Below are 15,603 nucleotides of genomic sequence, written 5' to 3'. Positions count from 1 at the left end.
CCTACCCTGTCACCCCACAGGAATATACTGTATAACAGCCTGAGACTGTAGGACTGACAGAATGCAATGGCAGGCCACATCTGAACCGCAGCAACACCTACTAGCCCACAAGCCTCTGCCAAAGGCTTGTGTCTCACATGTACTGCCAATGCGTGTTATGTCATGGACACCCAAATAACAACATAATACACTCCACATAAGCCATATGCAAGGCCATGTGGACAAACCACCGTAACATGTGCACCATGTCCCACTGCATGAACTGTGGGCCAACACCAACACACAGCTGTGATGGGGTGATAACCTTAGGGAAAGTATCAGAAAATGCATGCATAATGTATGGAAGAGGATAGAATAACAGAGGGGGTGGGAGCATGGGCAGCATGGAATGTGCAAGGTGTGACACAAAGCTGTGTGCACACACTATCCCTGGCTGCAAACACATAAATGGGTGGCTACATACCTGCCCATACACCACAATAGGGGTAATGCCCTGACTCATAGCCCCTGCTTCTGGGTAATCTGTGTGAATCTGTACAGCTGTGAGGTATTGTCAGAGCAGGATAAGGCCATACTGTCATGTCGATGGATGTACACATATGGGATCCTCTGCCAGCACTGTACTAAGGTGCTGAACTGGATACACAGACCCAGTAACAAGTGTCTGCCGCTCCCCCTCCAGAATGGCATAACTTACCATGAATATGTAGGCATCTGCCCACAATACCAGAGACAGCTGCAGTCACCCTTGTCCCCCAAGACATCACTGTGAGCAAGAATGTCCACCTGACAGTACATGAGGACAGAAAACATCACAGTGTATAACAGTACATGTTTGAATATCTCTGCTGACAGCAGTACCATGCAGCTGACGCAGCACAGACACTATTGCTTACAGTACACATTATCCCCTGCACAATTTGTCCCCATATTGCCAAATAATCGATGGATACCCTGCAGAAACAGTTTGCTACCTGTAGCTGTACCACACAAGGTCTGCACTAGAGTACAAACTACCTGGAATTGATCCACACATTCAATACAGAAGGGCATACTGGGCATGCTCACACACTTAGCAAATGAAGGCAATATCAGAAAACAACATACTGAAAGTTCATACTCGGCATGCTCACACAGTTAAATGAAGCCCATGTCTGCAAACAACAGTGGACCATACATATCTGGCAGTTGCAGATCTTAGTGCATACACTCCTCAGTATGCACCAGTCATGCTTTGCACACACAGTGGATAGGACAACACCCTATAATAAGTCACAACTAGACATACATAGTTGTGTGGAAGACAATGATTGTGACAAGGAGCCATCCATTATGAGGCCTGTCCTACCCAGCACACAGCCAAATGGCTACAACCACATGAGGTGTAAATGTCACTCACTGTAGACATTAGCCACCGGTATCCATCAGCATTACAGACTATGTGGTGCAAGTGCTAACTGTGCAACATGACTGTACAAGGAAGTAGTCATCTAGCAGCTGTATACACGTACCTGTGGAATATAACCATGCATGTGCCTGCATGTGGTGTGTCAACCTCTAGATGAATGGGTTATGGCCCATGCACACACACTGCCCTCCACATAGCCTTAGTATGACAAGCCTGCTTAGGTCATCCACTTTGAATTACACCTTTGGGAAGGGTGCAGCCCAGTAATTTCCATGGCGCATCCTATAACTGTGTACTGCTGTAGTGTGATAAACTAGTTATGTAGTAGTTGTAATCCCAGACATGGCAACTGTGTGTATGTGTGTGTGTGTGTGTGTGTGTGTGTGTGTGTGTGTGTGTGTGTGTGTGTGTGTGTGTGTGTGTGTGTGTGTGTCTGTCTGTGTAGAGAGCAATGCTGCTTAGGCTAGTCACACTCACTACATTTCACATGCTCTACTTTGGCAAGGTTGCTGATGTCCTTCACTGTGAAATACACATTTGGGAAAGTTGCAGCCCAGTGATCTCTGTGGCATGTCCTATAAGTGTGTAGTGTAATAAACTAGTTAGGTAGGAGTTCTAATCCCAGACGTGGCAACTGTGTGCGCATGTGTGAGTCCTTGTCTCTGTAGAGAGCAATGCTTTTAGGCTAGTCACACTCACTACAATTCAAATGCCCTACTTTGGCAAGGCTACTGATGTCATTCACTGTGAAATACACCTTTGGCAAACATGTAGCTCAGTAATCTGTTTGGTGCATCCTATATCTGTGTAGTGTGATAAACAGGTTAGATAGAAGTTCTAATCCCATACATGGCAACCATGTGTGTGTGTCCTTGTCTATGTAGAGAGCAATGCTTTTTAGGCTAGTCACACTCATTACAATTCACATGCCCTACTTTGGCAAGGCTGCTGTCATAATTCACTGTGAAATACACCTTTGTGAAAGATGTAGTTCAGTAATCTCCATGATGTATCCTATAACAGTTCATTGCTGTAGTGTGAAGAACTAGTTATGTAGGAGTTCTAATCCCAGCCATGGCAACTGTGTGTGTGCATGTGTGTGTTCGTGTGTCTCTGTCTGTGTAGAGAGCAATGCTTTTTAGGCTACTCACGCTCACTACAATTCAAATGCCCTGCTTTGGCAAGGCTGCTGATGTCATTCACTGTGAAATACACCTTTGGTGAAGGAGTACCCAAGTATTCTCTGTGGCGTGTCCCATAACAGTGTGATATAGCACTCTTGTAGGAGTTCTATTCCCACATATGGCAGTTTTGGATGTATCTGTGTGTGCTTCTATGTCTGTGTAGGAGGTAGTGCTTTTTAGGCTAGTCACATTCATTACAATTCAAATTCTGCCCGGCGCCTGAGAGTGCACTTATTGAAGCAAGCACAGGCAGCACAGGCCGAGACGTTGTGGTCTGGGCCCAGGCAGGGAAGGCAGTAAGAATGGAAGTCCTTATGAGGTATTTGTTTACCACAAGACAAACAATTATTAACTTTTGCAGTTTTATCTGACATCGGCTGAGGCAAGAAAAGGTTCCCCAACGGGGTACTTAGCTTTTTGATGACTTCGGTAACTGAAAACACAGGAGCTGGCCAACTGGCACTTGCGAACTGCTTCTGCTTCGGGCACTGCGCGGCAAGAAAGACTGAAGAAGATGGCGTCGCCTGATGCTTTTATACCCCAGCCGCTCTGATGTCAGGGAAGAGGCGACATCAACCGACGCCGGACCCAGACTTTGGAATTTGGCCGACCGAGGGGCTGCCTGAGGCAGGACAACCCATAGGTCAGGACTGCAGTTGCATTCTTGAAGGACATCTTGGCAATCCTGCTGGTGTCATTCACTGTGAAATACACCTTTGGGGAAGGAGTACTCCAGTAATATCTGTGGCATGTCCTATAACAGCATAATGCTGTAGTGTGATGTAGAATTCTGGTAAGGGTTCAATTCCCACACATGGCAGTTTTGGATGTATTTGTTTGTGGTTTTATGTCCGTGTAGGGAGCAATGCTTTTTAGGCTAGTCACACTCACTACAATTCAAATGCCCTACCTTGGCAATCCTGCTGATGTCATTCACTGTAAAATACACCTTTGGGGACTGAGTACTCCAGTAATCACTGTGGCACGTCCTATAGCAGTGCAATGCTGTAGTATAACATAGAACTCTGTTAGGGGTTCTATTCCCACATGTTGCAGCTTTGGATGTATTTGTGTGCATGTTTCTATGTCTGTGTAGGAAGCAATGCCGTTTAGGCTAGTCACACTCACTACAATTCAAATGCCCTACTTTGGCAATCCTGCTGATGTCATTCACTGTGAAATACACCTTTGGGAAAAGTGCAAACCGGTAATCTTTGTGGCACATCCTATAACTGTGAACTGCTGTAGTGTGATAAATTAGCTGAACAGGAGTTCTAATCCCAGACATGGCAAGTGTGTGTGTGTGTCCCTGTCTGTGTAGAGAGCAATGCTTTTTAGGCTAGTCACACTCACTACAATTAACATATCCTATTGCGACAAGGCTGCTGAAATCATTCACTGTGAAATACACCTTTGTGAAAACTGTAGCCCAGTAATCTCCATGGTGCGTCCCATAACTGCTGTAGTATGATAAACTAGTTAGGTAGGAGTTTTAATCTCAGACATGGCAACTATATATGTGCGTGTGTGTCTCTGTCTGTGTAGAGAACAATGCTTTTTAGGCTACTCACACTCACTACAATTCATATGTATTACTTTGGCAATCCTGCTGATGTCATTCACTGTGAAATGCGTCTTTGGGGAAAGGGTACTCCAGTAGTCTCCATGGTGTGTCCTATAACAGTGAAGTTCTGTAGTGTAATACTGATCTCTGGTAGGGGTTCTCTTCCCAAGCATGGCAGTTTTGGATGTATTTGTGTGTGTTTCTATGTCTGTGTTGGGAGCAATGCTTTTTAGGCTAGTCACACTCACAACAATTCAAATGCCCTATCTTGGCAATCCTGCTGTCATTCACTGTGAAATACACCTTTGGGGAAGGAGAACTCCAGTAGTCTCTGTGGCATGTCCTATGACAGTGTAATGCTGTAGTGTGATATAAAACTTTGGTAGGGGTTCTACTCTGACAGATGGCTGTTTTGTATGTATTTGTGTGTATTTCTATGTCTGTGTAGGGAGCAATGCATTTTAGGCTAGTCACACTCACCACAATTCAAATGCCCTACTTTGGCAATCCTGCTGATGTCATTGACTGTGAAATACACCTTTGAGGAATAAACACTCCAGTAATCTCCATGGTACATCCTATAACAGTATAATGCTTTAGTGTGATATAGAACTCTGGTAGGGGTTCTATTCCCACACACGGTGGTTTTGGATATATTTGTGTATGTTTCTATGTCTGTATAGAGAGCAATGTTTTTTAGGCTAGTCACACTCACTACAATTCAAATGCCCTACTTTGGCAATCCTGCTGATGTCATTCACTGTGAAATACAACTTTGGGAAAAACATACTCCAGTATTCTCTGTGGCACGTCCTATAGCAGTGTAATGCTGTAGTGTGATATAGAACACTGGTAGGGGTTCTATTCCCGCACATTGCAATTTTGGATGTATTTGTGTTTGTATTTCTATGTCTATGTAGGGAGCAATGTTTTTCAGGCTAGTCACACTCACTACAATTCAAATGCCCTACCTTGCAATCCTGTTGATGTCATTCACTGTGAAATACACCTTTGGGGACAAAGTACTCCAGTAATCTCTGTGGCATGTCCTCTAATAGCATAATGCTACAGTGTGATATATAACTCTGTTAAGGGTTCTATTCCCACACATGGCAGTTGTGGATGTATTTGTGTGTGTATGTATGTCTGTGTAGGCAACAATCCCTTTTTAGGCTAGTCACACTCACTACAATTCAAATGCCCTACTTTGGCAATCCTGCTGATGCCATTCACTGTGAAATACAACTTTGGGAAAGACGTACTCCAGTATCCTCTGTGTTGCATCCTATAACTGCATAGTGCTGTAATATAATAAACTAGGTATGTAGGTGTTCTAATCCCAGACATAGCAGATGTGTCTGTGTTTGTCATTTGTATCCTGTGTGGAGGTGGCTGTGAGTGTGTTAAAACTTTACTCATTGTGGAGCAGGGTTTGCAAATTTCTTATATGGTGGCCCTAGTATATGTTACAATGTCCACCATACAAGGATAACAGATGTGAAATAGCCAGGAGACTGGGGTGCAAATACATACCCCTACATGTGACATCAAGGCCAGGCAAACAAAGTTAGCAACCCATGTATTACCCAGAGAATACTCTCAACCCATGTCTCGTACACACACACACATTTGCCTAGGCAACAACCGCTATGTTTGTAGTACTCTGCATATTGCCCACTGATAGTAACCATGGTGTGATTGCAGTGGGCTGCAGAGGGCATGGCACCCTGTCCATCAGTCCAATAGGCACGTACATGCAGACAGTGCACCTTCCCTATGTTTCCCACTGGACACTTGCAACACCTGTGGTGCCATCAAATGTGACCCACAAAGGACATACAATGCCTGAAAACATGCCCTGTATGGACAGATGCCACTGGTACCAGGGAATACCTGTATCATGCTATCAATGTAGGTGCAGGGTCAACCTGCTGTCCATTAACAGTTACCACCACATGAGGCCAGGACTGACACATCTGATGATAACAATCTGTGTACACAAAATGTGCCAGACACCCTAGGTACAGTTCCACGTATCACTGTACATGCATGTGGAAGGTCTACACATCCCAGACACCATCCATGTTATGGACTAGGGAACACATACATGGCAAGCAATGCACAGCAATGGCCACACAAAATAGTTACCCAGGTGACTGGATAGTGAATACAATACCCACCTGTGTGGGTGAATCCAGACACTACACACCTGAACCACACTGCAGACCACTGTCATATGGCCTGATGCCAAGGTATACCCATCACCTAGCCTTGTATAGCCATCTGGCAAAGTCGACCACTACACACCCATGAAGCAATGCACCCATGCATGTCAGTACTGGCACCCTGTGTCTGTGTGTGTGGTGTATGATGCCTATAACCACATTCACACTCACTACAACCCCCTTGGCATACTGAAGCATACTGTCTGATGTCAGACACCTCCACATACCCTTTGCTCATATAACCTCTGTATAACCCCTGTGGTACATGTGATACGTGCACATTACTGTGGTGTGGCAATCTTACTAGTCATGAGTTGTATTCCTGACACTGCCAAGTGTGTCAATGTGTGTGGATCCCTGTGGGAGTGTGGCTGTGTTGACGCTGACACCTGTTCATGCATTCAGGCATGTGTACTACACCTACCATATAGCTACCATGGCACTGTTGCAAATGTCACTCACTTTCACATATATGTTTGGAGGGCTCATCAGCATGTAACCTATGTGACACATCCAATAACTCCATAGACATGTAATAGCAATACATAGTCAGTCAGGGGTTTGATATCCTGTACTGGTAGGTGTATGACGCAAACATGCTTAAGTTTTACTCTCCCACCCCTCCATGACTTATCTTTGCCTTTGTCTGCCTGTCTCACTCCCTCTCTGGTGGATGTGGAGACTTACACCTGCTTTGCTTAGACAGCAGCATGTGTATTGTAAGTGATGCTCATGATCAGCTGATGGCCTCTGAATGAATTGCAGCCCTCCTCTAGCTGATTGCATGTGGAACAGTTGTGGTAACATTCCCATCGCTAATTTCATGGAAACACACTCCAATATCTAGGAACATCATGTTGGTTTTGGACCTTTTCATTCACTGTGAGCAGGAACTAGATCTGTTGTTTGGCAAACAGCATCACAGATGGATTGGGGATTTACCTCTAACAACATACACTGTGGAAACAGGCCAACACACAGGAGGGGATGTGCCTGACTTGACTACAGACTGTAAGTGCTGCTACACTGCATTTGGAGTAATGTTGGTTTAACAGGGTGTGTGTGGATATGGCTGTCCTACATGTTTTAGTACCTGTCATGTCAGTGCTATGTTTATGAGGAAACCCCCATCTGTAGGGTCATCTGCAGACTGGGCAGTGTGTGGTGCCTTTTGTTTCTTGTGTTACCCACAGAGCACCTATCTGTAAACTGCAGAAGGTAGTGTGAGGATTGCAATCAGTAGTTGGTGACAGCCGTCAGAGTTACTGACTTCATATCCCTCATAGGACATATGTTACAACAAAACCTGTTACAACAGTAAATGTATGAGGTTATCACAGCAACATGTCAATATTGGCCCTGTGTTTGTGCCTCCAGCCACAACTCTGTCAACCTTTGTACATATGCCATGCAGTAAGAGGTGCATATGTGTTGTACACCACATTTATTGACATCATATCTGATAACAAGCCAGTGAGATATCAGACTGCTACACATATTATGTATAGTACGGGTTATATTTGATGACATAACCTGGACATTCTGTGGTTGTGTGTACAGTACTAAGGTCTGTGTACTTGTGGTGATTGTTGACAGTGTGTGTATTGTTAATATGTACCTTGGCCTGTGCACAGACTGTGATAGATGTCATTGTTCTTAGTCCTGTTCTGTCTGATGTTACATGCTGCTCCACTGTATGTTACCCTATCGGCTTACATGTTTGTAGGGCCAAACACACACATGTCCCATACCACAGACAGGCATTGGACCACACTGTGTAGCGGCCAAATATATGTAGGGTTAGTGTGTGAGTGGCACATATGAGGATGGTGTTGAACAGATAGTCCATATACTGTAATATTACGCTAGCTTACCATATGTGGCTGTGTTCACATTGGTTGTGGTTATGCACTTTCACACAGGTGTCTGTTACTCTGTGCTGTGACATGCCTGTAGAGCCTGCTATATATGCAGGTGCATGTGTATTTCCCCATAAGAAATGTGGGCCAGTGTTGAGCCAGTCTGCCTGTAGCCTTCACATGCTTTGTTACATGTCTAGCAGCTTAGTGTACTTACCCAGTGAGATGTCATGTCCAGATGCTTGCCAGATGTACTGCTGCCAGGCCACCTTAACAGTCATGTATGTCAGACAAAGCAGCGGGTTGTTGTACAGATGTATGTTACTAACTAGTGGGTAGTATGTGGCCATGGCACCTCTGTACCAGTGGTTATTATGTGTCAAGACAGACAGGGGTGTGTGAATGAATAACCTCTGGGGCAAATGTATACCAGTAGTTACGTGATATACCCATCTACATGGCTGTTAACATCCACATTGTCAGGCTTGGTCCACATGTCTTGCACCAAGGGGTTCTGTGTATACCTCTAGACTGTCTAGAGTGTGTCAGACTGTCCACATATATTGGCCATATCTCTGCTGTAGTCCACAGGAGCATTACTGTGCTAGCAGTGGTACTGCACTATGATGTCCTTAGGATGTCTATCAGTAGCTAATGGCGCACATGTTAAAAGCAGATGTGACCTCCCACACACAACATGTCTGTGAAAACAACCCCTATCAGAGTAGCAATAGTCTACATATATACCTGCAATACATACCTGACATCTCCTTGCACTAAAGTTGGGACTATTGGGGCTGAGGTAGGACTCCACTCCATGTTCAGGACATATGGTGAACATATATGTATACATGCCTATCCATATATCTATATAGATATATACACATATACATATCAACATACATAGATGGATATGTATATGTACATATATATATATATATATATATATATATATACATATAAACACTCAGATATATTCATATACACAGCAATATATGTCTACACATATACAGATAGAGATACATATGCACATATATGTATGGATATCTACATATATATTGACAGTAGTAAGTATATCAGAATATTATTTTATTTATTTATTTATTCCAGTTAGATGACCAGGGAGGTCCACTGGGCTCGGGGAGGCCATTTTCAGTGGAGATCTGGGGAGAAAAGCTCCACAATACATAGTTTAGTTACATGAATAATTACAAAGAAACTTTGCATTACAAACAGCAATTAGCATTCAAAAAGAAGAGAGAACAACAATTACAATTTTGTTTAGGTATGAAAGGCAGGCATCTAGCCTGGTGGCTAGATTTTACAGTTCAGTTATTTATACAATCTACATATGTGAGAGAGGTTAGCTAGGTGAGAAGGTTAGCCAGGTGTAATGGAGGAGGAAAGCTTAAGAGGTATGAGGTGAAGAGTACAATTGCATTTTCTGTTTAAATAAAGGTAGGAATGAAGAAGAGTTTTAAAGTTTTCAAGGTTGTCACAGGTCCTCAATGAGGGGGGAAGTGCATTCCATTGTTTAGCTAAGGAGAAGGATAGCAGAAGCTGACCAGCTGGGCGCTTTAGTACTTGAACGGTGATTAGGTTTTGGTGGGTAGATCTAAGGGTTCTGTGAGGGGTATATAGTTGTAGGATATTGGATAGTGCAGGACACTTAGTAGGTTGGAACAGTAATCTGTGGCAGGTGGTGATTTGGAGAAAGTCCAGTTGGTTGGGGAGTTCACGCCAATTTAATGAGTAAAGGGAGGAACAGTGATGAGAGGAGGAGTTTGCTTTGGTAACAAATCTGGAGATTTTATTATAACATACTTCCAGTTTGGAGGAGAGTGTGGTGGATAAATTAGTAAGCAGAGGGGCACTATACATTAGAGAGGGAAGGAGATAGGTTGTGGTGAGTGTTAGTCTGGTAGCAGGAGAGAGAAAGTAGTTGTTTCTATAAAGTAGGCAGAGTTTTATGTGGGGTATTTTTATGTTCAGCTCGACGTGAGTATTAAATTTTAGGTGCTCATCAATGGTGACACCAAGACATTTGGCGGAGGGAATGACATCTATAATGGAGTTGTTAAGGCTGGTTATTTGGAATGAATTTTTATCAATGGGGAGGATTTTGAACGAGAGAATAGAAGTATTTTAGTTTTATTGGCATTTAGTGAGAGGTGATTTTGGAACATCCAGTTTTTGGTGGTAGAGAAGGCTGTTTGTGTCAGTAATTGAAGATCTGTTAGGTTAGAGGAGCAGCAGATTAACATAGAATTGTCAGCATATTGCACAATATTGGTGTTAGGTATGGCTTTGTGAAAGTCGTTAATAAAGATATTGAATAGTACTGGGCCAAGTATCGAACCTTGGGGTACTCCAGTGGGGGTAGAAAGGAAGGTGGAGATGCCCTGGCCCCATTTTACAGCCTGGGACCTGTCTGAAAGATAGCTGGAGAACCAGGAAAGTGTTTTTTGTGAGAGATTGAGATTAGACAGATGATTTAGTAGGTGGGTATGGGAGATGGTATCGTAAGCTTTAGATACGTCCAGCAGAACTGAGGATACTATTTTACCAGAGTCACGAGCTAAACTGACTGTATGTAAGAAGGAGAGAAGGGCGGTATTGGTACAGTGTCTTGGGCAGAAGCCGTGGTGGGTAGGAGAGAGTAGCTGGTGTTTGGTAAGGAATGGCAGGAGCTGGAGGTGGATGCATTTTTCAAGAAGTTTGGAGATTGGGGAGAGGATGGCTATGGGGCATAAATTAGAAATGTTACAGTTTTTGCCACCCTTGTGAAGTGGAAGAATATAAGCAGTGTGCCATAGTTTGGGAACATAGGATTCAAGTAGGGATCTATTGATCAGGATGCTGACAGGAAGAGCAATACCATCGGAGGCTATTTTTAAGACGGAGGAAGGAATGTTGTTGGGGGCATTGGAGGAAGGCTTTAGTTTAGAGAGAAGTTTCTTTATTAGGTAGGTGGAGATGGGTTTGAGTTTGAAAGTAGAGGGGAAAGAGGGAGAGGAAGACTGAGTGGGGAGGGGTAGAGGGTTATTGTTGGTAAAGGTCTTGGTTAGCTCAGCAATAGAAGTGGTAAAGAAGGTATTGAATAGTGAGGCAATTTCGAGGTCAGATTTGATGGCATCGGGACAGGGGTTGTTTTTAATACCTGGCGTAAGGAGAGAATTTATTGAATTCAAAAATTGTATGGGGTTTTTTGCATGGTTTACTTGGATTTGATGTACTAAGACTTTTTATCTTTAATAACATGTTTTTTGGCTAGGTTTCTCAGCTGTTTATATTTAAGTAAGGTTTCTGGCTGTTTATATTGGAGATATGTTTTCCAGGATTTATCTCTTTGTAGCATAATCTTTTTGGTGTCTTTGGTAAGCCATGGAGCAGTCTTAGTTTTTACTGTTATTGTTCTTATTGGAGCTAGGGAGTTAAGGACATTTAAGAATGTTGTGTTGAAAAAGTCAACGGCTGCATCTAATGGGAGAACGTTTAAGGGGTTCCAGTTAGTATGCTTAAGGGAATCTGAGAAGGTAGTAGGATTAAAGTTAGAGGTGTTACTAGTGTGAATGAAGTGGTGAGAGTGAGGGGAAGTGAGGGTAGCTTAATGGGCGAAGGCAGGGAGGTGGTCTCCTAATGTGTCAGGAATTACACCGGATTTTATGACTTTATTGGGAAAAGATACTAAGATCCAGTCTAGTATGGAACCTGGGTGGTTGTTTTTTTTAGGTCTAGTAATGAAGTTAGTAAGTTGAGTGTAATTTAATAGATTGATAGACATGGTGGGATTAGGGTTATTGATTTTGTTCCGGTCTATATTTACATCTCCCAATATGTACGTCTCTAGCTTCATATTTGAGGAGGCCCATGAGATGATGTCTTCCAGGGTATTGGCGTTGTTTCCTGGAGGAATATATAGTGAAAGGAAGCAAATGCTTTTATGGTTGTTTATTTTTAGTAGGCCAGTTACAAGTTCAGCATTATTGAAATAAGGGATGGGATTAGGATATGGAGTAATGGACAGCTGGTTGGAGTAGATTAATGCTACATCTCCACCTCTTCTACTTAGGCGGTCAGATTGAAGTGACTGAAATCCAGGGGGAAGGAATTCAGAGTTATGGGAACCAGGGAATTGTTATGGCTAGGCTTGTATAGGCTCTAGGGCCAATAGCCTAGTACCAACCTATGAACCTATGAACTTATATGAGGTTTTAGCCAGGTTTTAGAGATGGCTACAATGTCAGGTGAGTTGTGGTTGAGTCAGGCATGAAAGAGGGTTAATTTGTTTCTTAAGCTTTGGGCGTTGATGGTGAGGAATTTGAGGTATTTTACTGGTGGATTTATTGTAAAGGCTAGGGTGGTTTGTAGGAGAGAGGTTTGGTCCTGGATTAGGGTGAATGTCACTGGCTAAGCAAAGGAAAGAGAGAAGAGGAATAAGTTTTTTTGGTTTGTACTTGGGTATAAGTGTCTGGTAGAGAATAGGTTTAGGTTTGTGGCATTTAGTAGAGATTGGGAAAAGTTTAACATTTAAGAGGATGATAGGGTGGGAGGGAACTAAAGAGGCAGAGATGTTATGGAAGTGTGTTGTGTGAGGGAGATGGGGAGGAAGAGGAGAAGGGTGTAGATGTAACTGGGTATAGGAGGTGGCATGGTATAAAGGAAGTTATTAGAAAGATGAGGAGAGATGTGGTAATGAAGTTGTTTGGAGTAAGAGAGAGCATGATAGGTGGAGTCAGTTAGATGTAATAGAGAGGAGGGTAATTGGATTTAGGAGGGAGGTGGGTGTGGCAGTGAGAGTCAGGTAGACTGGAGGATGGGGTGGGGAAAAGTGTTTCTGGATTGGTTGGGAGTGAGAGGGAGGGATATCAGGAGGAGAATAAATGCAGGAGCACTGGGGGCATGTGGAATTTGGGGGTAGGGTAGGGGAGCGGAGTGAGCCCACAGGGCGAACGGAGTGGGATAGAGCAACAGGACGAGAGAGACTAGCTTAAAAAGTATCAGCCACTGTTGTTCAAGGTTTGCAGTAAGTAGGTTATTCTAAGAAAGACTGTAGGGAAGAATAGAGTTACAGTTTGTAAGAAATGTTAGGGGGAGTTTTGTTCCTTAGATAGTTTAATGTAGGGGGTGGTTATTATCAGGATTTGGAGAGTGTGGAGTGGGATTTGGAAAAGTTTGTTAGTTTGCAAGCATGTAGAGATAATATTGGGCAAAAGGGGATTTAATATTATATAGGCTTTAGGCTGATAGGTGCTGCCACCTAGAGGGAATAGGAAGACTAGCAGGCTGAAAAAATGGCCAGGTCACTTATAGGTTATACTAGATAGTGTTCAGGGACTAGAAATCAAGCCAAACAGGGTGGGGGGATGTTTGATGGTCTGCGGTAGGCTGCTGATTCACACACACAGAAGGGCAGTCTAACACTTAAATGTAGTCTTATGTAATTAAATCTAGTATAGGCTACATACATTCACAGAAGTTTAGTTTTGGTAGTCCACACAGAAGTTCTTTTCTTATTATTTGGCCCAGGCTAGCAGGCAGAAATATCCAGGAATAAAAAATGTCAGAGGTTTTGCAGGTAGTAGTCCTTATATTCTAGAGGCTGGGAGGGACCTTCAGGAGAGGAGTACTGTAAAGAGAGAGGACAAACATATTGGTTTAGGTATTAAATGGGAAAAGATACAGGTAGAGAGGAAGGAAAGAGAGGAAGTAATGGAGTAATAGTCAGTAGGGGAGAATTAAGTAAGTAAAATGTAAGAAGTAGAAAGATGTAGGGAGGGGTCTAGAAGAGGGGTATATAATGAGGTAGAGGTGGAGTAAGAGGTAGAATGGAGAAGACAGCAAGGTACAGCTATAGGAGAAAGCAGGAGTAGGCAAAATAATATGCAGTTTCCAAGTCCAAGTCACTCTACAATCATATCACACTAGACCACATTAAATGCAGTAACCCAGCTCATTTGTTGAGTAGGGGGAATTAGACATTAGTAAAAACAAGTGAACAACACTAAATCGGTCAGACATTACAAATAAAATGCATAGAATATAACTATAAACTGTATAAAATGTCTAGGCACAACTAAATATTTACAAAATTATATAGATTTAACCAAGTAGAGCCATAGACATAGCTTTCAATTATCAGGGCATGTGGAAGTAATCAAGATGAGCCATAAGCACAGCTTTCAGGTAACACATTAAAAATATATACAGTATCTGGAGGGTTTTACCACTGAAGATAGGACTCATATAGAGCTAAAACCATGCAGCGATTTAAAAAATGGAAACAGAAATACCAGACAGTTATCCGATGCCCTTTAGTTGGCGTTCTCACACTAACCGTAGTATAGAGCCCATTAGTGAGTCTAGTGCAAAACACTCACTATGTGGGTTAAAGTAAAAGCAGATTCTTGATTTATTGCTATCAGCGCCTGATGAATGGTGATCTCAGTAAGTCGAGTGCTGAAACTGCGTTAAGCGCACAGAAGTGGATATCACTCAGCACTCATCACAATGACTGACCCACGGAAAAAAATAAAATAAAACTTGCTTTGGTTTAGTTTCTATCAACGCCTATTGCATGGCATTCATAGCAAAGAATAAAAATAAAGCAGGCTATGGTTTAGTGTCAAGCAACGCCTATTGGATGGCGTTCTTGGTGAAGCGAGAGTTGAAACTACGATAAGCACAGAGATGTAAAAGCCACTCAGCACTCATGTTCTAAGTAAAAATAAAAATAAAACCTGGCTGAGGTATAGTTTCTGACAATGCCTGTTGGATGGCATTCTAAGTGAGGTGGGCATTGTAACTGCGTTAAGCGCAGAGATGTGAAAGCACTCAGCACTCACGTTCTTAGTGAAGAAATATATATAGCTGGCTTAGGATTAGTTTCTAACAAAGCCTGTTGGGTGGCGTTCCTAGTAAGGCAAGTGAAAAAACTGCATTAAGCGGAGGGATGTAGGAATCCTTCAGCACTCACCAAACAGATTGACCCCATGTGGCACATAATAGGAGCAGGTTGGTAAAGAATACAGCCACTGTTAAGGCGCCAAAGGTGTATTAAACTGCGTTAAGCGCAGAGATGTGGGAATCCTTCAGCACTCACCAAACAGATTGACCCCATGTAGCACATATTAAGAGCAGGTTGGTAAAGAATACAGCCGCTATTAAGGCTCCAAAAGAGTATTGGAAACCCAGAGCTGAAGCGAGGTTATGCAAGCCAGAAAGCAGCCCTTTATCACAGTACAATATTGGAAAGATGTGAAAGCATTCTAAGTCACTCTAATACACATACAAATGATGGGAAACTATCCTAAAACACATACATCATGAAATTAGCAGAAGTAGAAGTTAGTACATTGGTCTG

This window comes from Protopterus annectens, chromosome 10.part0, assembly GCF_019279795.1.
Source record: "Protopterus annectens isolate FY-2018-M chromosome 10.part0, PAN1.0, whole genome shotgun sequence".
In the NCBI taxonomy this organism is placed as follows: domain Eukaryota; kingdom Metazoa; phylum Chordata; order Ceratodontiformes; family Protopteridae; genus Protopterus; species Protopterus annectens.
The sequence above is the reverse complement of the archived record's forward strand: the minus strand, read 5'-3'. Positions refer to the sequence as shown.